This window comes from Mesoplodon mirus (assembly GCF_964341445.2).
Source record: "Mesoplodon mirus genome assembly, chromosome: 11".
Taxonomy (NCBI): Eukaryota; Metazoa; Chordata; class Mammalia; order Artiodactyla; family Ziphiidae; genus Mesoplodon; species Mesoplodon mirus.
This window is the reverse complement of record NC_138987.1, coordinates 38,379,991-38,405,689: the sequence shown is the minus strand read 5'-3', so window position 1 is coordinate 38,405,689 and position 25,699 is coordinate 38,379,991. Positions and strand designations below refer to the sequence as shown.

The window sequence follows — 25,699 nt, the reverse complement described above, 5'->3', positions numbered from 1 at the left end:
ACTGACTCAATAAACTGACCCTTGAACTGCTCTGCCTCATTTATCACTTGAGATTTTAATAAACTCCATTTTGAGGAAGGAATTCTGTTACTTGCAGCTAAAAGCCTTCCAAATGATAAAATGCCCTTTCCCTTTGACCCAGAAATTTCTCTTCCAAGAATTTAACCTACCAAAATCCTTGTACACGCCCTCAAATTATATTTGTACAGGGATTTTAAATTTTTATTTATTTATTTATTTGGCTGCACTGGGTCTTAGCTGCGGCACTCAGGATCTTCACTGCTGCGTGCGGGATCTTTTAGTTTAAGCATGTGGAATTAGTTACGGCATGCAGGCTTTTAGTTGCAGGCATGCGGATCTAGTTCCCTGACCAGCGATCAAACCCGGGCCCGCTGCATTGGGAGCACGGAGTCTTAACCCCTGGACCACCAGGGAAGTCCCCAGGGAGTCTTTTTTTTTTTTTTTTTTTTAAGAGAGAAAAACTAGAAGCAACCTTAATGTCCACCAGTGAAGAATTAGCTTAATCAATCACTTGCATTATGGAATACAATGCAGCTATTGAATCTATATGTACTGTCATGGACATGTCTCTGTACATGGTTGAGAAAGGAAAAAAGCAGATTTCAGAACATTTTGGGTTGTATGATTACATCTGTGTGAGAGGATATTCTCCAATTTAACTGGTTCTCTCCGGGAATTGGGATCTGCCAAGAGGCAACAGCACCCAGATCACTTTCCTTTCTGCTTTATATACCTCAGCATGGTTTGGACTTTTTGCAGAGAGCAAGTATTAGCCTTGTAATCTAAAATACAAAATGAGATGACTGACATCAGGCCAACAGTAGGACAGGGGCCAAATGGGAACCAGTAGCCTGATTTTAAGCCCAGTGCTCCAGGACTGCCAAAATGTCCACGGACTGCTCTTCCCAAGAAAAAGACCAAACCGTTGACCTGAGAACCATGAAGGAAACACATTGTTTTTTCCATTTTGGAGAAGGGTTTGAAAATGACAGAATTTTAAAGACTCAGATCTTCATCAGACCAGGCAGGGACTGCAGTAGCCCCTCCAAAATCTCAACGTCTGGCCCATGCTTGACACAGAGGAAGTGCTCAGGAAACGGTGGTTTGGATGAAAAAGAAATGGATGAATGAGTATCAACTCATCCAATCCAAGCATTACCTAGATAAGAATGAATGAGTGTTGAATAAATAAATGAGAAAAACTGAGACCGAGATTAAATTCACAATCAGGTAATAATATTAACATTTCCTGAGTGGCTACCATGTTCCAGGGACTGTCATGATCCCTATACACATAATACCTTCCTTAAGGATTGCACAATCCTATGAGATAGGGACTGCTATCATTCGCATTTTGTGGAGGAGGAAACAGAGGCACAGAGAAGTTAAGTGACTTGCCCAAGGTCACACAGCTGAAACAAGGTAGAGCTGGGATTCAAACCCTAGCAGCCTGGCCCCAGGACCCACACACATCACCATAATTACCCATACTGTCGCCCATTAAGTAATCAGACCCAGCCCCAGAACCCTGAGTGTGTCATCATGCTCAAGGCTCCCCCACCCCCAAAATAATTCCCTCCTCTGCTCCTGAATCCCCTTCTGGCTAGCACAACCTTGATCCCTTTCTTGGTCACATTTTAAAAAATTTTTTATTGGAGTATAGTTTACAATGTTGTGTTAGTTTCAGGTGTATAGCACAATGAATCAGTTGTAGAAAAACAAAATGAATCCGTTGTACATACATATATATCCACTCTTTTTTTTTAGATTCTTTTCCCATATAGGCCATTACAGAGTATTGAGTGGAGTTCCCTGTGCTATACAGCAGGTTCTTCTTAGTTACTTATTTTATATACAGTAGTGTGTATATGTCAGTCCCAATCTCCCAATTTATCCCTTCCGCCTCTTGGTCATATTTCGTGAAAGGGTTGTCTACGCCGTTCCCACATCCTCACTTCCTACTCACAGCAAGCCCATGCCCACTCCACTGAGGGTGCCTGCCAAGGGTCCTCCCCATCCCAGGGACCTCCGAGCTGCTGAGTCCAGTGGGGGACAGTTTTTTGCTGGCCTTTTCTAGGACTCTTGCCTGCGTCTGCTGGTCCTCCTCCTCCTCTGCCCAGGTCTTCCATTTAAGGGATGGTGCTCCTGCTCTCCTCCCTTGACATGCTCTCCCCAGATGAGCGCTTGCATTTCATGATCTCATGAGTCATGTCAGTGACTCACAAATCTATTCCTCCCACCAGGCTCACCCCCTCCCCAGTATTTCAGATTCACATCTCTTACCTTCTGGGAAGTGCTACCCAGATGTCCAATCCCCAGACTGCTGATGACCTCTGTGCCTTTCCTCATCCTGAACCCTCTACCTGGAACGCCCTCCTCCTCCCCACACCACCCCCAGCCAACTCCTACTCATCCTTTAAGACACAGCTTGGATGCCTCCGTGTCCAGAAAGTCCTCCCTGGCGCCCATCCCGGTTGGGCTGGGTGTTCTTCTCACTCAACACATCCCAAACTTAACTCAGCAGCTTCTCCCCTAATCCTGCTCCTCCTCCATTATTCCCCAGCTCTAGTCCTAGATCCAACCGTCATCCTGTTCTCAAACTCCAATTCCTTCCACCTTTACCTCCCAAACACTTCTTCCCTCTTCTCCCATCATCTCCACTAGCAGGCCCTCATCATCTTTGGCCAACAGCCTCCATCGAGCTCCCTCCGATCTGCTGCCATTTGGTGGTTAGGGGTATCTGACGTACATGTCAACGTCACTCCCCCGTGCAACATCAAAACCCTCCCAGGTGCCTGCACACACACAAATGAATGTAGGTTTAAGAAAAGGCAGAAAGTGAATAAGCTCTGTAGTCCACTAATGTACCAAGGCCAGTTTTCTGGTTTTGATCATGTATATTGGCTGTATATCACCATCAAGGGAAGCTGGGTGAAGGGAACTCTGTTACCATTTTTGTAACTTCCTGTGAAGAAAGTTAGAAAACAAACAAAACCTTGCATGACACCCACTACCAGGAGGACAAAGGCCAAGCTGCTCATCCAGGTCACACAGCACCCACCCATGGCCAGGCCTGGAATGTGACACTCCAGCAACTTTGGAGCATCCAGCTTCCCGTTCAAGCTGCCCGCTCTTTCTGGAACAACCTTAATGCCCAGTGCTTCTTTAAAGCTCAGCTGAGGGCTTCCCTGGTGGCACAGTAGTTAAGAATCCGCCTGCCAACGCAGGGGACATGGGTTCAAGCCCTGGTCCGGGAAGATCCCACATGCCGTGGAGCAACAAAGCCTGAGCACCACAACTACTGAGCCTGTGCTCTAGAGCCCGCGAGCCACAACTACTGAGCCCGCGAGCCACAACTACTGAAGCCCGCATGCCTAGAGCCTGTGCTCCACAACAAGAAAAGCCACCGCAATGAGAAGCCCACGTGCCACAACAAAGAGTAGACCCTGCTCGCCGCAACTAGAGAGAGACCGCGCAGCAACGAAGACCCAATGCAGCCAAAAAATAAATAAATAAGAGGATTAACATAAATTAAAAAAAAAAAAGCTCAACTGAGGTGGCTCCTCTACCAGGAAGCCTTCCTTCCCCAAACCCCACCTTTGCACAGCACCCCAAGCCCACAAGCACCGCACCGATCCTAGTTAACTGAAATTATGTGCTCATGTTCCCATTCTCTCCCTAAACTAGGAGCTCCTTGAAGCCAGAAGCTGCGTCTGATTCATCTCTGAGCAGCACAGAGAAACATATTCTGAGTAAGTGGAGTCTCATAAATCCTAGAATAACAGTGAAGATGTGGGTTTCAGTAATCTTTTTTTTTTTTTTTGGCACACTGCGTGGCCTGCGGGATCTTAGTTCCCCAACCAGGGATGGAACCCGTGCCCTTGGGCAGTGACAGCATGGAGTCCTAACCACTGGACCGCCAGGGAAATCCCTCAGTCATCATTTATTAAGCACTTTCTCTTACCAGATATTATTCTAAGAGCTTTAAGTATAATACTTGATCCTCATAACACCCCTTAAGAAAGTACTACTATCATCCTCATTTTATAAATGAGGAAACCAAGGCACAAAGAGGTGAAGTGACCTGCCAGGGTTAGTTACTAAGTGACAGAGCTGGGCTTTCAACTCTGGCAGTTGGACTCTGGAGTCCACGCAGTGTCACCTCCTGACTCAAAAGTGCTCCCTCACCCCCACAGGCCACCTTCAGCCTAGACCCACACTGCACCCCGCCACCCCACCCCGAGCACTCACCTGCCCCAGTGCAGCCTGCAGACAGGCCACGCACAACATGAACACCACCTGAGGTTACGTCATCTCCATGCCTGGTACTTCTCCTGACTCACCAGGCCCTCAATGGCTTACTCAGAGAGACCAGGAAGGTTTTAATTTCGCAGTCCCCGACCTCACTCATCAGCTTTCTGGGTCTGCATTGAGCCCGAGGACCCTCTGCCCCAAGGAGGTCAGGGAGGGGTCTCAGCTCATTTCTGGAGGTTACCTGCTGGGCGTGAAGCAGCTTCTATGGCAGGGGTTTTGAACCTGGGGCCCAGGGAGAGAATTCAGGGGTATGTGACCTTTCTTCAGGGGTCTGGGAAAACATCTGCAACTTTTTTCACTAACTCCTACCTGATACTTAACATTCCACTTGATTATGAATGTAGGCAATACACTCAGTAGTATCAGCACAAGAAATCACAGCTTTTTCCCTGTCAAATCTCAGCTACTGCAGACACAACAAAATATTGTTCACGCTCACCACAACTTCAAAATTACGGTAGTTACATTAGACTCACTGCAGATCTTATTTTTTAGTGCATTGATGTAAAAGCCCAGCTGTAGTTCAAGAGAATTGGTTTCCTTTGTAACCCTGTGTATTTTACTTTATGCGTTTAAAAAAGAGTATTCTGAGAAGGCATGCATGGGCTTCCCCAGGCTGCCAGATAGGTCTGCAGTACAGAGGTGCTTGAGAAGCCCTGCTCTCAGGAATCAGGTTATTTATCCCTACAGTAATCTCAAAAGTAGGTGCTATTATCCCCACTTTCCACCAAAAAGCAAGACTTACAAAAATAAAGTCTTTTTTTTTTTTAAATGAGGCTTGGAAGGATCTGTGACTTGCCCAAGGCCACACTGCTGCATGGGAAGCAGGCTGCAGGTACTGGCACCTCCAGGCTCCGCCAGGAACATCTGTCCAGGAATGAACACGCAATGGATACCCGCAGGCCTCAGCAACCTGCAGTTTGTTTCTTTTAACTGGCCACCTTGAATAGAAACCAAAGTTCAAGAAACTTCCCCCAGGCCCCCTCCACGGCCCCACTATAAGCCAAACTAAGAGTCAGCTGCAAAGCGTAATCTCCACCCTCCCACAGCATTCTGGTTCCAAAGGGCTTTTTTTTTGTTATTTATTTTTGGCTGTGTTGGGTCTTTGTTGCTGCATGCAGGCTTTCTCTGGTTGCAGCGAGCAGGGGCTACTCTTTGTTGCGGTGTGCGGGCTTCTCATTGCAGTGGCTTCTCTTGTTGTGGAGCATGGGCTCTAGGCACACGGGCTTCAGTAGTTGTGGCACGTGGGCTCGGTAGTTGTGGCTCGTGGGCTCTAGAGCGCAGGCTCAGTAGTTGTGGCGCACAGGCTTAGTTGCTCCGCGGCATGTGGGATTTTCCCGGACCAGGGCTCAAACCCGTGTCCACTGCATTGGCAGGCAGATTCTTAACCACTGTGCCACCAGGGAAGTCCCCCAGTGCCACCAGGGAAGTCCCCCAGAGAGGCTTTTACTTTCTTCATCTTGTCTTTCTTGTTCGCAACAACCTAAGGGCCCAACTGCACAGAAGGGTTCAAACCCACATCTTTCTCCAGGGGCCCAAGCTCTACTCCTACTTCTCCACCTCCAAGACCCACCTGCTAGGCTGCTAAAGTGAGACACTTAAACAGTAACTCTTTTTTATATATATATAATAGAAAAGTAACAGAAGCTCACTGTAAAACAAACAAACAAACAAAAACACAGAGCTTGCCCAAAGTCCAGAGCTCAGAGTGACTGGTTACCATTCTTTTTTTTTTTTTGAACAATTTGAAGTCACTGCTCCTGTTCACGGGAGGAGAAATCCCCACCTGGGCGCCAAGAGTTTCATGGGCTGCTCTGCACAGGGCCCTGAGCTGGTTCTAGTCCCAGCCCTGTCCCATGCTAGCTTTCAGGGAATCAGTCTGAGCCTCTTTTTTGTCGTTTACAAGATGGAGCTAATGATATCCACCTTCCAAGACTATTTTGTAGATTTACATAGTCCCCTCCGCCTACACACACACACACACACACACACACACACACACACACACAGAGGAGGTCAGAAATTTGTGTTTCTGCTGAACTGTGCACCATCAGAGAATACTTGGCAACTTTCAAAATTATCCTGTAAGTACTTTTCAATCAGTCAACCCCAATTTCTTTGCAGTTTCTTTCTAGGCCACTCTTTTTTGGCAAGGGCTGTTCTGGACCACCCTGCTACTATTATTCATTTACTCAACAAATAACCACAGGACACCTTTGTGTGCAATGGGCTCTGCCAGATGCTGGGGGAACAAGGTTAATGAAGTCCCTGGCCTTGGACAGCTTGTGGTCCATGCATATAAAGACAAATAAAAAGGCCAGTGTTAAATACACAAGTGATACAGTTAAGAGTTACAAAGAGGGCTTCCCTAGTGGCACAGTGGTTGAGTCCGCCTGCCGATGCAGGGGACACGGGTTCGTGCCCCGGTCCGGGAAGATCCCACATGCCGCGGATCGGCTGGGTCCGTGGGCCATGGCCACTGAGCCTGTGCGTCCAGAGCCTGTGCTCCGCAACGGGAGAGGCTGCAACAGTGAGAGGCCTGCGTACGGCAAAAAAAAAAAAAAAAAAAGAGTTACAAAGAAACTAAAATAGGAAAAGTGGCAGGGAATGACGGAGAGGGGGGTGGGCTGGGAGCTTAGCGAAGGCCCTTCCAAGGAGGTGGCATTTAAAAGGGACAATTAGGAGCCAGTCACGGGAACATGGGGGGGGTAAAGGCACACCTGGCACAGGGTACGGCGAAGACAATGGCCCTGAGGTGGGAACAAGTTTAGAATTCAAGGAAAAGACAGAAGGCCAAGGAGGCTGCAGTACTGAAGTGAGGGCAGGCCAAGCAGGAAGGAAGGGGCAAGGGACAGGCTGAGGCTGGTCAGAGAGCTACACACGGGCCAAGCTGGAGAGCCAGCACCGTGCTCTATGTGTGCCAGGAAACCACTGGCAGGTTTTCAGCAGAGGAGTGACAGGGTCTCATTCTTAAGAAGATCCGCTTGGCTGCTGTGTTGAGGATGGATGACAAGAGGGAAAGGTGTCAGATTAGTTAGGAGGCTATTGCAGTGGTCCAGGCCTGGATCAAGGTGAGCGGTGGAGAAGATTCAGGAACACTCTGGACGTTATTAAATGTTCATGGCAATCACAACCATGCCCTCACACCGGGTGGTCTTTACAGCTTTCAAAGTTCCTTCATTTAAGTTTCAGAGCAAACCTGAGGCAGACGGGACTGAATCAGCGAGGCCATTTCTCAGAACAGGAGACTGAGGCCAGGACTGATGGGATGATGGTGCCCCAGCTCATGCAGCAAGTGTGTGCTGGGACTGAACGAAAGGCAGGACTTTGGACTCCCTGGTCTGTGTTCCTCTGCCTGCAAAGGGACAGGGTATGACATGGAATGCTCCAGAGAACAAGAGCTTAGATGAGCCTCTGAAAAGCCCAGAAGGGTCAGAGCCTCGACTTTGCCTGCAGCCCTCGAGGAAGTGCTCGATGGATTCTCGCTGGCTGACCCCGGCTCTCAGTGTCCGGCAATCTGACACCCGGTTCCCTCTCTGAGTCATGGTGTGGACAAGACAGGAAGAACTGGGGGGTGGGTGGCCCCTCGGGTTTCTTCTGAAAAACAGAGACCTCTTTCACCTTGAAAGATTATCATGAGGATTAATGAGAGACTGTGGGCAAAAGCACGATACAAATGTTAGATCATTAGGGTTTCCAGACAGATAAGAAAAGAGCTCCATGGAGACTGAAAGAGCTTGACAGCATCTCTCCTGCAGGACGGCTAAGACCTTGGACTCGGGAGTCCAGCAGGCCTGGATCCCTCTGATCCCCTGCTCTACCTCAGCTGTGTGATCTTGGAACCTCAGTCTCCCCATCTGCAAAATGGGGCTGTTAATAGTTGTTCCTGCCTCAAAGAGTCGTTAAGCGTATTCAGTGAGAGAAAGCGCAGAAAGCACAAGCACAGGGCCTGCACACAGCCGCATTCCAGACATGGTGGCTGCTGTCGCTACTGCCACTGTCACCATCAAGCCTGGGTCTCAGCCTCCGATTCGGGGCTCAGGAATTGCTGCGGAACTGAAGTCAACTAGAGATGTCTCCTGGATGCAGAAATGCTGCCGCCCCTTCCCTCTGGGCCTCCACAGCCTGATGGGGAAACAGCGCTAACACACCTGCAGAAGCCATCAGGGCGCCTGCAAAGAAACAGACTTACTAGGAGAAATAAATAAGGTGGGAAGGAGCCCCATAGCTGGTGATGACAGAGAACGGAAAACGAGCCTGTTTTCTATGGGCCATTAAATGTGATGAAAGGAGCTGGCTTCTGTGGAGACTCCTGGGAGCTGACACGTAGCAGTCACTTCATCAACCCCAGCTGAGGCTCCAGTCGAGGCTGCAGCCAGACTTCCTCAGAGGATACCTCCACCTTCTGCCGTCTCACCTCACCACCACCAGCCCCGTCAGCCTCCTGCCTCCTCCCTCCCAGCCTTACCTAGTCCTCCACTGGGCCAGCTCAAGAGGCAAACTGCCCGGGTTTGCCCTCCAGCTCTGTCACTTACACGATGTCACTTAAGCTCTGTGCCACAGTTTCTTCATCTTTAAAATGGGGACAATTATAGCACCCACCTATAGGACTATCATAAAGATTGAATGAGCTCATCTAGGAGAAACCACTCATGACAGCTGGCCACTAGCTAATTGCTGGATTGGTGTTTGTTCAGTTACTACAAATTTTTAAACCCCTCTAGTTCCTCTCATCTGAGTCTCCTGTCCCGATCCCGGGGCACTGGGCTCCTCTGAGAGGTTACCACCAAACATCATCAAACCTCAGGGCTCATTTTCGGAAAAGGAAACCTGGGCCTGGAGAACCCAAGGGACCACAGTGGCAGAGCCTGACTTGAACCTGAACTCACACCTGCCACCTGCACCATGGCTGTACCAGATGATCTGCCTGTTCCTACTTCACACCACCCTGCCTTTGTCCAGCTCAGTGCCTCTCCTTAGAATGCCCTTTCTCTGGCTTTTCTCAACCCATCTTTCTTTTTTTTTTAAATTTAATTTAATTTATTTATTTTTGGCTGCGTTGGGTCTGCATTGCTGCACGCGGGCTTTCTCTAGTTGCGGCGAGCAGGGGCTACTCTTTGTTGTGGTGTGCAGGCTTCTCATTGCGGTGGCTTCTCTTATTGCGGAGCACGGGCTCCAGGCGCGCAGGCTTCAGTAGTTGTGGCTCGCGGGCTCTAGAGCGCAGGCTCAGTAGTTGTGGTGCATGGGCTTAGTTGCTCCACGGCACGTGGGATCTTCCCAACCAGGGACTGAACCCGTGTCCCCTGCATTGGCAGGCAGATTCTTAACCACTGCGTCACCAGGGAAGCCCTCAACCCATTTTTCAAATGTTTAAATGGCACTTCTTCTCGGAAGACCTTCCACCCCCCAGGGCAAAAGAAATCTTCCTCTACACTGGGACATAATTCAATTTGACAACAAAATGGCTGAATGCGTCCTCCTGGCACCTCCACGGGGGCCTGGGACACAGAAGGTGAATCAGACCCAGTTCCTGTCCTTGGGAAGCTCAGGTTAATCAATCATCCATATCTTTCTCCTTTCCAAGCCACAAGCTCCTCCGCCGCATCAAGCCAGGCACTGGCAGGCACTAGGAACTGAACTCGGATCTCCACACTCAGGACTCAGTCTTCCTTCCACCACCATTCTGCCTTCTGCAGTCAGGCTTCCAGAAACCTCCTGAGAGTACCTGTGAGGCCATGGGGCACAGGGCTGGTTCATTAAAACTCCCTGGCCGGGCTTCCCTGGTGGCGCAGTGGTTGAGAATCTGCCTGCTAATGCAGGGGACACAGGTTCGAGCCCTGCTCTGGGAGGATCCCACATGCCGCGGAGCGACTAGGCCCGTGAGCCACAACTACTGAGCCTGCGCGTCTGGAGCCTGTGCTCCGCAATAGGAGAGGCCGCGATAGTGAGAGGCCCGCGCACCGCGATGAAGAGTGGCTCCCGCTTGCCACAACTAGAGAAAGCCCTCGCACAGAAACGAAGACCCAACACAACAAAAATAAATAAATTAATTAATAAACTCCTACCCCCAACATCTTCTTAAAAAAAAAAAAAACTCCCTGGCCTTGTGGAGCCTGCTGACATTTTAGCTTAAGCCCCCACCCCGGAACATTTGCCAGTTCAAACTGTCTTGGTCTCTGTTCTTGTCTACATATTTGGGATGGAGGTGGTCCAATTCTGACGCCATGCAGCACACTTAACAGTCACCCAGGACTGGTTTCAAATCCAGTCAGGTGATCTTGGGCCAGTCACATAAATCATGTGTTCCTCAGTGTCTTCAGCTGTGAGATGGAGATAATAATGCCCACCCCTCAAGGAGCCACTGTAAGAATTAGACAGAATGTACGTCAACCTTCCAGAGTGGAAGCAATTGTGGTGAGCCCAGAATCCCCTACCTCTTCTCCACCCCAGCCAAGCATCCCCATTCTTTCAAGCTCAAGACCCACTTGCTGAAGGAAGCCTTCCCTAACTTTTCCAGGTTACCCTGAGAGCTCTCTCTTCTCTCCACTCCCACGGCATTGACCCTAGTATTGACCATTTCCTTGTTCTCTCATCGGTTCGCTAGTTAACTTTCTCTTCCCAACCAGCCTCTAAGTGGCGAACTCAACCCAAGCCTGCCCCACAGCATCGCACTGTGCTCACAAGAAGCGCTTGAAAAGTAACTTGCTAAGGTAGCCAGGACTCTGGGAAAAGGTGAAGATTTGGAGGCAGAAAACCAGGTGGGAATCCTAGCTCTGTTATGTGACCTTCCAGGGAGAACCTTCAACTCTCTAAGCCTCAGGTTTCTCATCTGGAAAATGAGGACTGAAACATGTCGAGCTGACATGGTTGCTATGGAGGACAGACGAGCCAGCATATGTGAAAGCCCTTTTGTTATAAACTAAAAAGTGCTATTTAAGGGATTATTATTTTCAGATTTTCAAATCCAAACCTACTGATGCTTCAACTTTCCTATACCTAAGACTCAAGAGCCCAGCTCTTAGCCCCAAATAATCCACCAAAACCCACATTCTTAACTGTTCATCCTAAACAAAAAGCCAACAGCCTAGAATTCACAGCATCCATGGAACCTCATCCCAGCTCAGGGCTCACAAAATCTCTCTCCTACCTTCAGATCTCAGCCCTCCTGGACACAGGTTTCTCCTTCCCAGCTCAAGGAAGCCCACACTACAAATCTATTCCAACTGCGATTGGCTGGGCATCATTTCTAGCTTGCAGACCAATTTCCATGGGAAGTGAAAATGGGGAAAGACGACCAAGGTGGGTAGGGTAGTATGCGGGGGGAGGGGGGGAAGTCTTGGTAGTAGAATTAAAGATTCTGCTGGAATTTTGTGTCCAATAGTTGCTAAATGTACTATAATTATCACATTTGTGTGAAAATCCAAGGATCTGCATTCTGCTGTTTTCATGGGACTGGATGAATTGCAGGCACTGAGGAATATGCTAAGAAGTTGGAGTTCAGAGTCTTGTACCCAGGAATCAAAAGTCCCAGTAAGCAATCCCAGAGAAATGACATCCCTGAGAAAGCTGATGTGGACACCCCAGTCCCTCATTCTGGGCCCAGGCCCCTTCTCCAGCCCCTCCATTCCTTCTCCAGCCCCTATTCTTACCCATTAATGCCATGTAGGTATCACACCCATCAGAGTCTATCAGAGTGAATCCTCATTTTTTTTTCCCCCTGGGAATACTGCTTTGTCTCTGTGAAAGACCCCCAAACCGGGCACCTTATAAATATCCGAGCCAGACAGATTTTAAGAGGAAATCGGGGAAAGGAAGGAGCAGGCCGGGTGGAGTCCCTGAGGCCCGCGGAGGGCAGGAGGGGGGGTCCGAGGCCGGGGTGGGTGGCTCCCGTGCACTCATCTCCCGGGGGGCCCCCCAAGCGCTGGAGCTGTCCCCCGCAGCCCCTGTGCGCCCCTGGTAGGACGACGGACCCCTCGCAGGCCTGAGCCCAGGAACTGATCCCGCGACCGGAAATGCCCCCCCAGACCGCGCCCCCCTTTCCTGCCGCCCTCTCCCCCCGGGCCGGGCCGCAGGCCCCGGATCCCCGGGCTCGCGTGGCCGCCGCAGCCGGCAGGGGCGGCCCGTCGGCGGCCGCGGTCCTCGGCCCGCGCTGCGGTCCCTCCAACTCCCGGCGCTGCGGGCCAAGGCGCACACAAAAGGAAGGGGCGCGCTGCCAGCGACGCCCCCGCCAATCGCCTCGAACCCCATCGCGGGAATCGGCAAAGCATCCGCGCACCCCAAAGCTTCGAACGCCCAGGAGAGAGCCCCCCACGCAATTAGTTCCAAGACACCCCTCGGGGGGTTGCAGAGGCAGCCAAATCTCCCAGCGGCAGGTGCCCCCGCCCGCACAATAACTTTGAAACTTTGGGGCAGGGCACGGGGGCCGGGAGGGGGAGCCCCAGAAAGAAGGAAAGGGGGGTTGGGGGACTATTTATTTTTGCAAAATGCACTCTCCGGGTGTCCCCGCGCAGCTCCGGCCTGGTCAGGGCTTTCCGCACCTCCTCCCAGCCCGGCGCGGCCCCCGGGCGCCCCGAGCCCTCCAGAGCCGGCCGCTGGTTCGCGGTCGGGCCCCGGCCTCTGCCCCGTGGGGCCCGGGCCGCGCGCAGCACTCACTCACCTCGGCCGGGCTGCGCTCCCCGCGGGCCTGCGCCGAGCCCGATAAATGGTATGCTATGACTAGAGGTATGATTACGTTATTATTAGTAGTAATAATAAGAGTAAATGCTATTTAATTACGGGCGGCAGCATCCTGCTCCCGGCGCCGCCGCCCCGGCAGCTCCGTCCATGTGGCTCCGGAGAGCTTTACTTTCATTTCCAGCCCCCTCGGCCGGCCGCTCGCGGCAGCACCCGCTGGAGGCACCGTCTCCCTGCAGTTCTTCCTCCTCGGGTCCTAGAGCGCGGCTCCCTTCGCCGGGCGCCGGGGGTGGGCGGCGCGGGCTGAGCACCTGGGGGCGGAGGGGGCGGGGAAGTCCCCCTTCCCCTTGGAAAGCTCATGCCTGGAATTCACCTTTATCTTCTTTGAAAGTGTCCTTCCCTCTTGGGGCTTTTCTTTTGGCAATTCTGCATTTCTGGACTGATGCTGTTCTAACTCAGCGCCTCCGCCCTTCCTCATGTGTGTAAAGAGCCCCCGGGGTTTCCAGATGCTTTCAGTGAAGGCTCCCCAAAACTCTAGATGCCTTGTGCCCTTTTCAGGATGAGGACCAAAGGCTCAGAGAGGAATCAGGACCTCCCTCGACTGTTGTTGTATGTATGGGATCTTTCCCGAAAGGATTTGAGGCTGCTTAGAAGACCCAGAAGGTAAGGGGAGGTCACCAAAGGAGAAACCGGCTGTCAGCATCCCTGGCACTGACACAGAGCTGGCCAGGTTCAGGTTGGATTTGAATCCAGAGCTTCGGATTCCAAATACGGTGTCATCCCACCCTACCACCACCTGCCCCGTGGATTCCTGAGAGTTCTCTACCCTCTTCATTTTACACGCACACACACACATATGTATGTATATGTGCATATAGGTACATATATATGTGTGTGTTTATATATATTAATTTATTTATTGAGGATTAGCTGTGAGATTTGTAAAGATTTTATCTTTACAAATGTTATCTTTTTTTTTTTTTTTTTGCGGTACGCGGACCTCTTACTGCTGTGGCCTCTCCCATCGCGGAGCACAGGCTCCGGACGCGCAGGCCCAGCGGCCATGGCTCACAGGCCCAGCCGCTCCGCGGCATGTGGGATCCTCCCGGATCGGGGCACGAACCTGCGTCCCCTGCATAGGCAGGCGGACTCTCAACCACTGCGCCACCAGGGAAGCCCTACAAATGTTATCTTTTCCACATTTGTGCCAGAAAATCTTAGGGACTAGAGATACATCGCTGAGATAAATTTTAAACACGCTGTGGTAAATGCTAGGAGGGACCAGAAACTGGCACAGTTTGCCTATTTATTTCTCACAATAATCCTGGGAGATTGGTTTTAGCATGCCTGTTTTACAAATGGAAAACTGAGCCTCAGAGATTAAGCGACTTGTCCAAGGTGGCAGTTCTGACTCCAGAGCTTGTATGCTTTACATGACCTCTCACACTTTTCACTATCTACCATAAGGGAGCCTTGAAAGAGGGATAAAAAGCACCTGCACCGCTGGAATTTCTCAAACTCTTCCTTCTGTGGGTGCCATCTCTCCCCTCACTACGCTAAGATTAATAAACAAAAAGGCAGCCTCTGGCATAAGGGTGATGGACATTTATGTCCAGAAACGAAAAGCAGAGTCCAGTGGCCTGACTCACTGCGAGGAGGGCCTTATTTAAAATGAAAACCTTTAACCCCTCCCACCACCTCAGAGATTTTTTTTGCCACCCTGCGGTTTGCAGGATCTCAGTTCCCCAACCAGGGATTGAACCCATGCCACGGCAGTGAACGCCCAGAATCCTAGCCACTAAGCCACCAGGGAACTCCCAGAGGTTCTGATTTAGTATTTCTGACAAGCACGGCTAGGTCACCTGTAATAGTCCCAAGATCGTGGGCTAAAGGCATATACAGGATGAGCCTGGCAATTTAGGGAGCCTGGGTGGTATGGTGGGGCTGTCACTGAGGCAGCATGAGAAAGACCAAGGTCTGTTGCAGTCCCAGCTCTGCCACTTGCTAGCTGTGTGACCCCAGCCTATCTTGCAGCATTAGTCTCCTCATTGGTAAAATAAGGATAAGAAAACCTAATCAACGTAAATTTTGTTTCAAGGACTACAATTAAATAATAGCTGTAAAGCATATAGTATAGTGCCAAGCCCACGGGGATGAATAAATGTTCGTTTCCATACCTCCTGTACAATTTATAGTGAAACACTCATGACAATTTATCAGATTAGGTTCCATTGTTATTATCACTCCCATTTTATGGGTGAAGCTGTTGAGGCCAGTTGGACTACTGCATCTTGCCTCAAATGAACTAGCTGGTAAATGGTGTGGTGATTCTACTATCCCAGGCTGCCAGTGGAATAACACATATCCTTAAAAAAGGACTGGAGGGACTTCCCTGGTAGTCCAGTGGCTAAGACTTCACGCTCCCAATGCAGGGGGCCTGGGTTCAATCCCTGGTCAGGGAACCAGATCCCACATGCCGAAACTAAAAAAAAAAAAAAAGAAAGAAAAGAACTGAGGACTGTCCATCATTTAAGGAGGATTCAGCTGGACACCAGCCCTCCCCTCTGCTGCCTTCATCTCTTGAATTTCGTATCAACTAGTTAAACTATCTGAGCTGCCTGAGATGGTAAATGGGCCCTTACAAGACCCCAACCAGAGGTGGTGGTACTTTGGAGAGAAAGGCCCCAAAGGTGGCACCAACAGGTTGCCCTATGTCCCCACATTAAAGCTGAAATAGCAGTAACAGCCACCACTTTTTATTTACTTATGAGTCAAGCACTTTGCACATGTTGATTCTCTTACCCTCCTCAAAACCCTGTAAGGTAGGGATTGTTTTTACCTGTTTCAAGGTGAAGAAACAGACACAAAGCAGTTAACTGACTAAGAAAGAGGTAGAGACAGAATTCAGTCCCAGGCCCATCCCTCTGTAAGACCACAGCATCGTGATGTGGATATCTTAAATCTGGATGTATCACTGGTTACCCCCAAGAGCCTGTCACAGGAGCGGGTCGCTGGAGAATGGGAGGTGGACACTCATGCTCTGACCTTTGAGGAACTGACGGGTACATCATTCAGTTACCCCTTCTCCAGCGAGCACCTCCTGCTCCAAGCTTAGGCCTGCCATGGCTTGGACCCCAGAGATGCCTTCTTATCACCTGGGAAGAGCCTGAGTGCATGGCAGTCTTAACTGCAACCATGTACAGTGTTCATTCACTCACTCAAAAACATTCATTGCCAGGCCCCACACGAGGTCCTGGGACTGCAAATAAACCCCTTTCCCCACAGCTCCAGCACAGTCCCAGGTCCCAGCCCTCCAGCAAGGCGTCTTGGGGTTTAGGGAAAGACCTTGAAGATAAAGTGCACCATTTTAGGCTCAGGTTGGGGATAATGAGTACTTTCCCATAGAGTTACTAAGAGGATTAAGTGAGTTCCTGCATGCAAAGCATTGATAAATGTGTGATTAAATAAATAATAAATAAATAATGCATTCTTCTGGGAAACAGTCCATAGAATTCAGATTCTCAAAGGTGAAGGTGATTTAAAAAAAAAGAGAGGGGTGGACCCATAAGCCTAGAAGCTGAGATAGGTTATAATACAGTGGATGAAATGCAGGTGATAAAACATAGTCACATTTGTCCCCAGTATGCTTGAAAATGTTCAAGCATACAGAAGATTTTTTTTTTAGAGGAAAGCACATTTATTTATTTATTTAAATTAATTAATTTTTTAATTTATTTTTGGCTGCGGTGGATCTTCACTGCGGTGTGCGGGCTTCTCTCTAGTTGTGGCGCGTGGGTTCCCTCTCCTCTAGTTGTGGTGCGCGGGCTCCAGGCATGTGGGCTCTGTGGTTTGTGGCATGCGGGCTCTCTCGCTGAGGTGCGTGGGCTTAGTTGCCCCTCGGCATGTGGGATCTTAGTTCCCTGACTAGGGATTGAACCCACGTCCCCTGAATTGGAAGGCGGATTCTTTACCACTAGACCACCAGGGAAGTGTGGTGGTCCGAACGCGGGTTGGAAAAGAATTTCCAGACACAAGGCAGAATGTAAAGAAGATAGAATTTACTAGCGGGAAGGGTTGCTGCCGGAACAGCGGGCCAACTTCCTACTAGTCTGGGAGAGTGAAGCCTGAACATGTACTGTTGATCAGTTTTTATAGCCAGAAAACAAAGGAATGGTCCGAGGTGTAATTTTGTTTACTGACTGGTGGAGGCACATACACCTTCCTTTTATAGGGTAAGAGTGGGACAGGGCAGATGCCTTTCCTTATCTGGGACAGGTTCCGTTGCCCAGGTGGGCTCCAAATTTCATAACCATTGCAACATGGTGGTGGGGAAGGCTACTGATTAAGGTAGGGGGTGTAATGCTGACACTTTTTCAGGCAGGGTTGTCCTTTGTCCTTGAAGCACCATTGTCCTTGGAGCACCACATTCCCCCCTCTTTTTATTTATAGGGCCAATTCCTTGACCCTAATGGATACCTAACTGCCTAATTCCCTCTCAGGCATTCGGGAACCCCTTTGTGAGGAGAAGGGGCGACAAACTCTCTCTGGCTGCTTCCTGCTGAGCGGGGGCATCGTGGGGCCCTGGGTTCCCGTTGCCTGCTCTCTGTCAGGGTGTATCTAGGGAGGAGTGCGGGCCGCATGGAAAGTGATGGCAGCTTGTTCAAAGGTTGTACAAGTGTTGTCTGGCCGGTATTCTTGTTGCATCACCATTTGGAGGTTTATTTGTTGTATTCTGGAAGAGACAAACTTAACAAGGAGGTTAAAGATACATGGCCCGAAGATTAGTAGAAGTAGAAAGGCTACTATAGGACCTAGGAAAGGGGTTAGCCAAGAGAACCAGGACCAGATATTAGTCTTGAAGTCCCACCAGTCGAGTCCCCCTGAGACTGCTCCCCTGTAGAATCCATTAGCTCTTTCAATAATGGCTCGAAGATTGGTCTGGACCTTGCCCGACTGGTTGACAAAAGAACAGCAATCCTCCTTTAACACTGCACAGGTCCCTCCTTGATTAGCTGTTAGGAGGTCCAGAGCTCTTCTATTTTGTAAAACCACTCCTGCTAGAGAATTTATTTGTTCTTGTCTTGTTCTTTTTTTTTTTTTTTTTTCTTTTTGCGGTATGCGGGCCTCTCACTGTTGTGGCCTCCCCCGTTGCGGAGCACAGGCTCCGGATGCGCAGGCCCAGCGGCCATGGCTCACGGGCCCAGCCGCTCCGCGGCATATGGGATCCTCCCAGATCGGGGCACGAACCCGTATCCCCTGCATCGGCAGGCGGACTCTCAACCACTGCGCCACCAGGGAGGCCCTCTTGTCTTGTTCTTAATTTGAGCTGCTAGGCAGGCAATCTGTTGTGTGAGTTCAAGAGACAGCTGTCGGGCAATGGAGGTACTTCCAGGGGAACTTGGTGGAGGATATGGGGTGAGATTTTAGCTAGAGTAGGCTTCGCAGTGGCTATTAAAGCCATATTTACTGGGGTAAATGATAAAGTAGCTTCAAGTTTTGTTAAAAGGTCCCGGCCTAACAGGGGTGTTGGACAGGCCAGGAGAACTAGGAAAGAATGGGTGAATAGAGTATTCTCAAGGGAACAGGGTAAGGGAGGTGTAAAATGGCCATATGAGGGCTTTCCGTCTACTCCCATTAAGAGGATTGAGGAACAGCGAGTGGGACCAGAGAAGGAGGTCAGGGCCAAGTAACCCCTGTGTCAGTTAGAAAGGTTATAGTAGCCCCTGCCACATCCAGGGTTACCCGGGGCTCCTCCGGTCTTATGGGGAACATAGGCACCTATAGATTGAGCCGTGCACACCTGCAGTCATCCGCATCCAGGAGCCCCAGATCTAGAGCGCAGTCCGGTTCTTGCCCCTGCTAGTCAATTACCACCGACAGGGGCAATTGGCCTTGACCTCGGCCCACGGGGCTGGGACCCGAAATGCCCTGAGTGTTGGGTGGTCGTGGCGTTGGCCTCCCCGCTTGAAGGCGGCAGGGACAACTTGTCTTCCAATGGCCCTTTTGGTGACAGTAAGGGCACGGGGGATCGGGTGGTGGGGTGCGGCCGTTCCTGACACTGTGCCCCTGCTGACCGCACTGGTGGCAGCTCAGCGGTGGTTTCTGAGACAGGAGAGGGGCTCCCGTGGGTCTGTTTTGGGAGGGACTGAGCAATGGCAAGAGCCATATACTGAGCGTGTCCTTGTAACTCTTCTTCCTCTCTTAGTTCTCGTCTGTTCCTAGAAGCCTCCTCCCTGTTGTTAAAGACCTTAAAGGCCGTGTCAAGTAGAACAGGAAATGGGGTCTGTGGCCCTTGCTCTAGTTTCTGTAATTTCTGTCTGATGTCAGGGGATGCCTTGGCTTATAAAGTGAACTGCAAGTATAGCCTGATCCTTAGGGGTCTCAGGGTCTTGGTTGGTGCATAGCCTCTACTCATTGGGCCTGAAAAAGGGCCAGATTCTCAGAGCGTTCCTGTGTAACTTCTCTGAGTTTCTTATAATTGACAGGTTTGATGATTGCCTTTTTCATACATTCTAGTAGACAGGTAATCACGTAATTTCTCCTAGTGAGCCCTCCTGCTGGCCCATTTTCATTTGCCTGGTGTCTCCATCCTGGATCTGCCCGTGGGACTGCCTCTGCCCCCGCTCGGTTCTCATTAGGATTTCGGGCGTGTGCCTTATCTGCCCAGGCCTGAGCCACGGCCTTGATCCTGGCCTTTTCTTCATGATGCAGCAGGTAGTTAGGACCACATGAATATCTGGCCAGGTTAAGTCAAAGGCTTTAGTTAGGGCCTGGAATTCCCTGATGAAGGTGGGGGTGGGGGGTCCTGGCTGAAGGAGCCCAGTTTCCCTTGGATATGAGAGAGATCAGACATGGGGAAGGGTACATGAACCCTGATAGTACCTAGGGCTCTGTTAGCGACCTCTTGTAGGTGAAGCATATTGAGACTGGATGCTGAGCTTTGGGCTGCTCGTGACCAAGTGTGGGGAGGGGAGGGAGGGTCTGCTTCTGGGTACGGAGGTAGGGGTTGGGGAGAAGGTTGAGGAGGAGACTGGTGAGACCAGGGACAAGAAGGCTCATCCAAGATACCTGGTGGAGGGGGAGATGGGGAGGGACGAGGTAGTGAAGCTGAAGGAGGAGGGCGGGAGGATGAGGCATTAAAACAGCAATGGAGAGACACATGCGACAGGAGTCCCTCAGGCTCAGATTCTGACCGAGGGCCGTGAAGGCCAGCACGGACGGAACCTCGGAATCCTTTCCTAGTTTCCAACAGTAGAGATCAAGTTGGAGGACTGTGTTGTAATTTAGGGTCCCGTTAAGAAGCCATTGTTCTTGGTCCCTCAGTTTGTACTGGGGCCAAGCCGTGTTACAAAAGGAAATGAGCCTCTTCTTGAGATTGTCTGGGTCAAATTCCTTCCAATTCCTGAGAATACAGCCAAGAGGTGAGTCTAAGGGAATAGACGTCTCTGAACCCATTCTTAGCCTCAGTGCGACTAAGGCACCAATGACCAGAGAGGGGAATTCCCGGAAACCAGCTGGGAATTGACTCACTGATAGAAAATTCTCAGGGATGGGAAGGAGCTCTCTCCCAGGACAATCTAGAGGCAGTGAGGTCCTTTGGAGTCAGTCCGAGCTGAGGAGAAAGAAGCAGGAGAGACAGAAAAGAGGACTGAGGATTCCGCCTTCTAACCCTGCCGAGGAGGCGGTGGCCAAGGGACTGTGGGCTTTGTGCTTTGCTTCGTCCGCGGTGTGCCTCGCATTGCACGGAAGTCGTCTTGGCAGGGGCGGACACTCTAACAGCCTGGTCCGTTCCGTGGCCCCCTTATCTTTCCACGGGAGCCTTCAAGCGGCAGGCACCCTAACGGCTTTTAAATGCCTGACCCGTGCCCGCAGGATACCAATCGGCCTAGTCCTCAGTCGGAAGGAAGACAGAGGGATCCTCACCCGTCTGGGCGGCAGTTACTGGGGCGAAGTGAGCCGTGGAGCCTTCGGAGCACACCAGGATGTTGCCCTGGCCAGAGTTCCTCTGTTGCTTTCACGTCAGCTTGCCTGTTCACAGAGAGTCCCAAGGAATGAGGAGAGGAGGTGGGGAAAGAGATCCCCCTGGAGGTCCCTGTACAGGCCACCAAATGTCTTTGTGCAAACGCGGGTTGGAAAAGAATTTCCAGACACAAGGCAGAATGTAAAGAAGATAGAATTTATTAGCGGGAAGGGTCGCTGCCAGAACAGCGGGCTGACTTCCTAGTAGTCAGGGAGAGTGGAGCCCAAACACGTGCTACTGATCAGTTTTTATAGCCAGAAAACAAAGGAATGGTCCGAGATGAAAATTTCGTTTACTGATTGGTCAAGGCACCTACACCTTCCTTCTATAGGGTAAGAGTGGGACAGGGCAGATGCCTTTCCTTATTTGGGACAGGTCCCGTTGCCCAGGTGGGCTGAGGAATTTCGTAACCATCGCAACATGGTGGTGGGGATGGTGATTAAAGTCCCGTAGGGGGTGTGTAACGCTGACACTTTTTCAGGCAGGGTCGTCCTATGTCCTTGAAGCACCATTGTCCTTGGAGCACCACAGGAAGTCCCTCAAGCATACAGAAAATTGAAAGAACTGTATAGCCCTATATTATGCTACATTTGTTAAGATTTTGCTGTATTTGCTTTATCATATATTTATCCTTCCATCCATCCATCCACTCATCAATCTACATAACATTTTTGTTAAAAACGAAACAGGTAATTTTTAACTTTCTTCTTTATGCTCTTTTGCATTTGTACTAATTTTTTAAATTGCTGTCAGTTTTCATTTAAAAACTGAAATAATTTCCATTTTGGAACAAAAGAATTATTAAAAGGAAATATAATCTACCAAAAGGATTTGGTACCAGGAAACCCTTCATACACGTTAGACCCAAATTTAAGCTCCTCCCCAGACACCATCCTTTTCCATCTTATTCAACACTGGATTCTGGAACAGTGCCTTGTACATAGTAGATAACTACTGGAGTAGTTATCCAGTAGTTATGGAGTAATGGAATGCATGAATTCTTTTAAGTATGGTTGTTTATCGCGGTTAAAAAAAATAGTTAAGGGAGCCCTGGGCTTGAACCCAGGGGGGAATGTGGTTTGAGTTATCTTTAACAAATGATGTAGCAACCCCCTCCCACCAGGGGAGGGGGCAGGCTCTCCAGCAATATGGGTAGGCCAGGCCCACCTGCCTCTCCCCTGGGGCTCAAGGCCAGCATCCAGTTGGATCTTGGGACTTTCTCTCTACATTCCTCACGTGTCTGACATAGTTCAGGCATTTGTTTTTGATCTGACTAAATGGCAAGTCTGCAGCCTTGGTAGCTCTACAGGAAACCAGAATAAATATCGTTTATTCCATTTACAATTGGCAATTAAGTTTGTTTTCAGGCACAAGAATGGAATTTAAAACACTCCGTTAATGTAAACCAAACTAATCAGAGGCAGTCTGCTTTTCTCTTCAAAATATTAAAAGAAAGAAAGAAGAAAGGAAGGAAGGAAGAAAGAAAGAAAACAATAAAAACCGCTGCACAATAGAGAGAAGAGGTCTGGAATATCCACTCTCCCCTTATTCTCACCTCACACGCACAAACTGACTTGTTTTCCATGTGTATTGAAAAGAACCCCAGAGATCTGGTTCTATTATCTCTTGTTTAAATTACTGTGTAATTCGGGCAGGTTACTTGACCTCTCTGGGCTTCAGTTCTCCATCTGTTGAAAAGAGAAGAGGGATGGCCTAAGATGGTTCTATCTGTCTGTCAAAAGCTTTGATTTCATTTCTGGGGCCAGGCAAACAGACTAGCTCTCAGGTGGTAACTTGAGAGAGAGTTGGAGAAAGGGAGGGAGAGAGAGAAAGATGACGACAAATGTGTTGATTGGAAACGCTGATGGTTCTGGACTCTTCAGACTCACTGTGCAAACCCCCTTCTCCTTTTTTAAACCCTAGTCTCCCCATTTTATTTATTTATTTATTTATTTATTTTGGCTGTGTTGGGTCTTCGTTTCTGTGCGTGGGCTTTCTCTAGTTGCGGCGAGCGGGGGCCACTCTTCATCGTGGTGCGCGGGCCTCTCACTGTCGCGGCCTCTCTTGTTGCAGAGCACAAACTCCAGACACGCAGGCTCAGTAGTTGTGGCGCACGGGCCTAGTTGCTCCACGGCATGTGGGATCTTCCCAGACCAGGGCTCGAACCCGTGTTCCGGGCATTGGCAGGCAGATTCTCAACCACTGAGCCACCAGGGAAGCCCTCTTCCCATTTTAAAGGGGTTTGAGAGAAAATCTAGATTCAGGAGTAACAGAATCTCTTTGCTAAGGGCCTGGGTTTGTGATTTTTAGCTTTGAATGTGAATACCTGCAGGCAGAACACCTACACACCGGTTCTCCACAAGCCCCACTGGACCCCTGTTACCTCCTATTACTTCCCGGGGCTTTGAAGGCCATTGAGTTTCTGCTAAGAATTCTCTTGCAGTTGTGAAAACCTTATGATCCATCACCCGGAGGAGGAGAAAGGGGCGCTCGCCTAAGATGTTCTGCCGCCCACCTCTTCCCTTTGGGAGGTCTCCGTCAGAGAAATGTCTCAGAGAGTAAAACTGGAAATGGAAGGGCTGAGGATCACCCCGAGGAAAATTCAGACTGATTTGATCAGTCCTAGCTGGAATCAGCACAGGAATAGCATCAGGCCTAAGTGGAAGCTTTTCAGCCTTCTCAGATGATGGTTCACTTTAAGGAAACACCCTGTGACCCTGACTGGAATCCAGTTCAAATGAGGAAACCTGAAGCATCTATGATAGGCCAGACCCCAAGAGGACGCTGCTCACATAGAAACAGTACCTGCCCAGAGGCTCTCCAGGAAGCTGCCAAGAGGACTGTTAACTCTGTGAGAAAGCTCTCAGACCGACTGCTCTGGGGGCTTGCAGCTTGCTATGGGCCCCAGAGGAAGGTGACTCATTCTGGCTGGAGTCGTGCAGGAAATCCTCCTGGAGGAGGTGGCATTTGATGCGGGCCTTGCAGGCAGAGAAGGAGAGGGAGGGTGGAAAGAGGATCCACATCTCAGTAGTTGTGTGAACCGGGGTCTGGAGCTTCAGTTTTCTCATCTCTGCTGGGAAGGGTGGCAATGAGGCCCACTTCCTTTGTAAAGATTAAATTAGTTGTATATGGAAGGATCTGGCACATAATATATTTAACCCTGAATTGCAGGTAAAGCAAAAACACGTGTGTGGGCTGAGTTGTGAGAGGTAACTTTGGAAAAGAAAGCTGCATATGTTGAGGGTGATTATGTCTGGGAGCTAGAGTTTCTTGAGTAATGTTTACCTTTCTCTTTATCCTGTTCTGTATTGCTTGAAGTGTTTATAATGAACACATGTTATTTACATAATGGCTAAAAAGTTCTTTGTGAAAAGAAAAGCTGTTTGTGTTCCAGTTGCCTTAAAAAATTTGAACCTAGAGAAAAGTGGGGAAAATGTTCAAAGAGCTTCCAGAGACCCTTCGCCCAGATTTACTTATTTTATTTATTTATTTTTTACCTTTTGGCTGCGTTGGGTCTTAGTTGCGGTATGCGGGATCTTCATTGCGGCACGTGGGATCTTTTGTTGCAGCGTGTGGGCTCTACCTTGTGGCGCAGGGGCTTCTCTCTAGTTGTGGCGTGTGGGTTTTCTCTCCCTACTTGTGGCACGCAGGCTCCAGAGTGCGTGGACTCTAGTTTGCGGCATGTGGGCTCTCTAGTTGAGGTGCACGGGCTCTGTAGGTGTGGCACACAGGCTTAGTTGCCCCATGGCATCTGTGACCTTAGATCCCCGACCAGGGATCGAACCCGCGTCCCCTGCATTGGAAGGAGGATTCTTTATCACTGGACCACCAGGGAAGTCCCCAGATTTACTTATTGTTAACATTTTGACACATTTGCAGTCTCTTGCCATATATGTATGTGTGTATATATATGTATATACACATTTTTTGGAGCCATTTGAGAGTAGGCTGCAGACATCATGCCCCTAATTATTTCAGCATATATTTCCCAAGAACAAGAGCAGTCTCTTACATAACCCAGTACAATATAAAAACAAAAAAACAGGGACTTCCCCAGTGGCGCAGTGATCAGGAATCCGCCTGCCGATTCAGGGTACACGGGTTCAAGCCCTGGTCCGGGAAGATCCCACATGCTGTGGGGCAACTAAGCCCGTGTGCCACAACTACTGAGCCCACGTGCTGCAACTACTGAAGCCTGTGCGCCTAGAGCCCGTGCTCCACAAGAGAAGCCACCGCAATGAGAAGCCCGCACACCACAAAGAAGAGTAGCCCCCGCTCACCACAACTAGAGAAAGCCTGCGCGCAGCAACGAAGACCCAACACAGCCAAAAAAAAAAACCCAACAAGTCTAACGTGGATACAATGCTATGATCTAACATACAAATTTTGCTGTCTCAATATTGCTATAGTAATTCCCCCCATCCCCACCCCCAAGATCCTAGCCAGGACCACGTATCGCATTTAATCATCGTGTCTTTTTAGTCTCCTTTAATCTGCCACAGCTCCTCAGCTTTTCTTTGTCTTTCATGACACAAACATTTTTGGAAGAGCACAGACACGTTATTCTGTAGCATGTCCCTCAGTTGGGTATGTCTGATGTTTCCTCACGATTAATTTTATGCGTTGCTGAATGGATGGTGATGCTGTGTCCTTCTCAGTACATCACTGCGG

At 49.8% G+C, this 25,699-nt stretch overlaps 1 protein-coding gene across 2 annotated transcripts in view; it reads right to left on the bottom strand.

The window, feature by feature from the left end:
• Nucleotides 1–13,275, bottom strand: part of ZC3H7B (zinc finger CCCH-type containing 7B) — a 55,215-nt gene extending 41,940 nt beyond the window's left edge. For both annotated transcript variants that reach the window (XM_082635139.1, XM_082635140.1), the window contains exon 1: nucleotides 12,992–13,275. The gene's annotated coding sequence lies outside the window, so the exon portion shown is untranslated. The remainder of the gene's footprint in view (nucleotides 1–12,991) is intronic.
• Nucleotides 13,276–25,699: the final 12,424 nt, after the last annotated feature.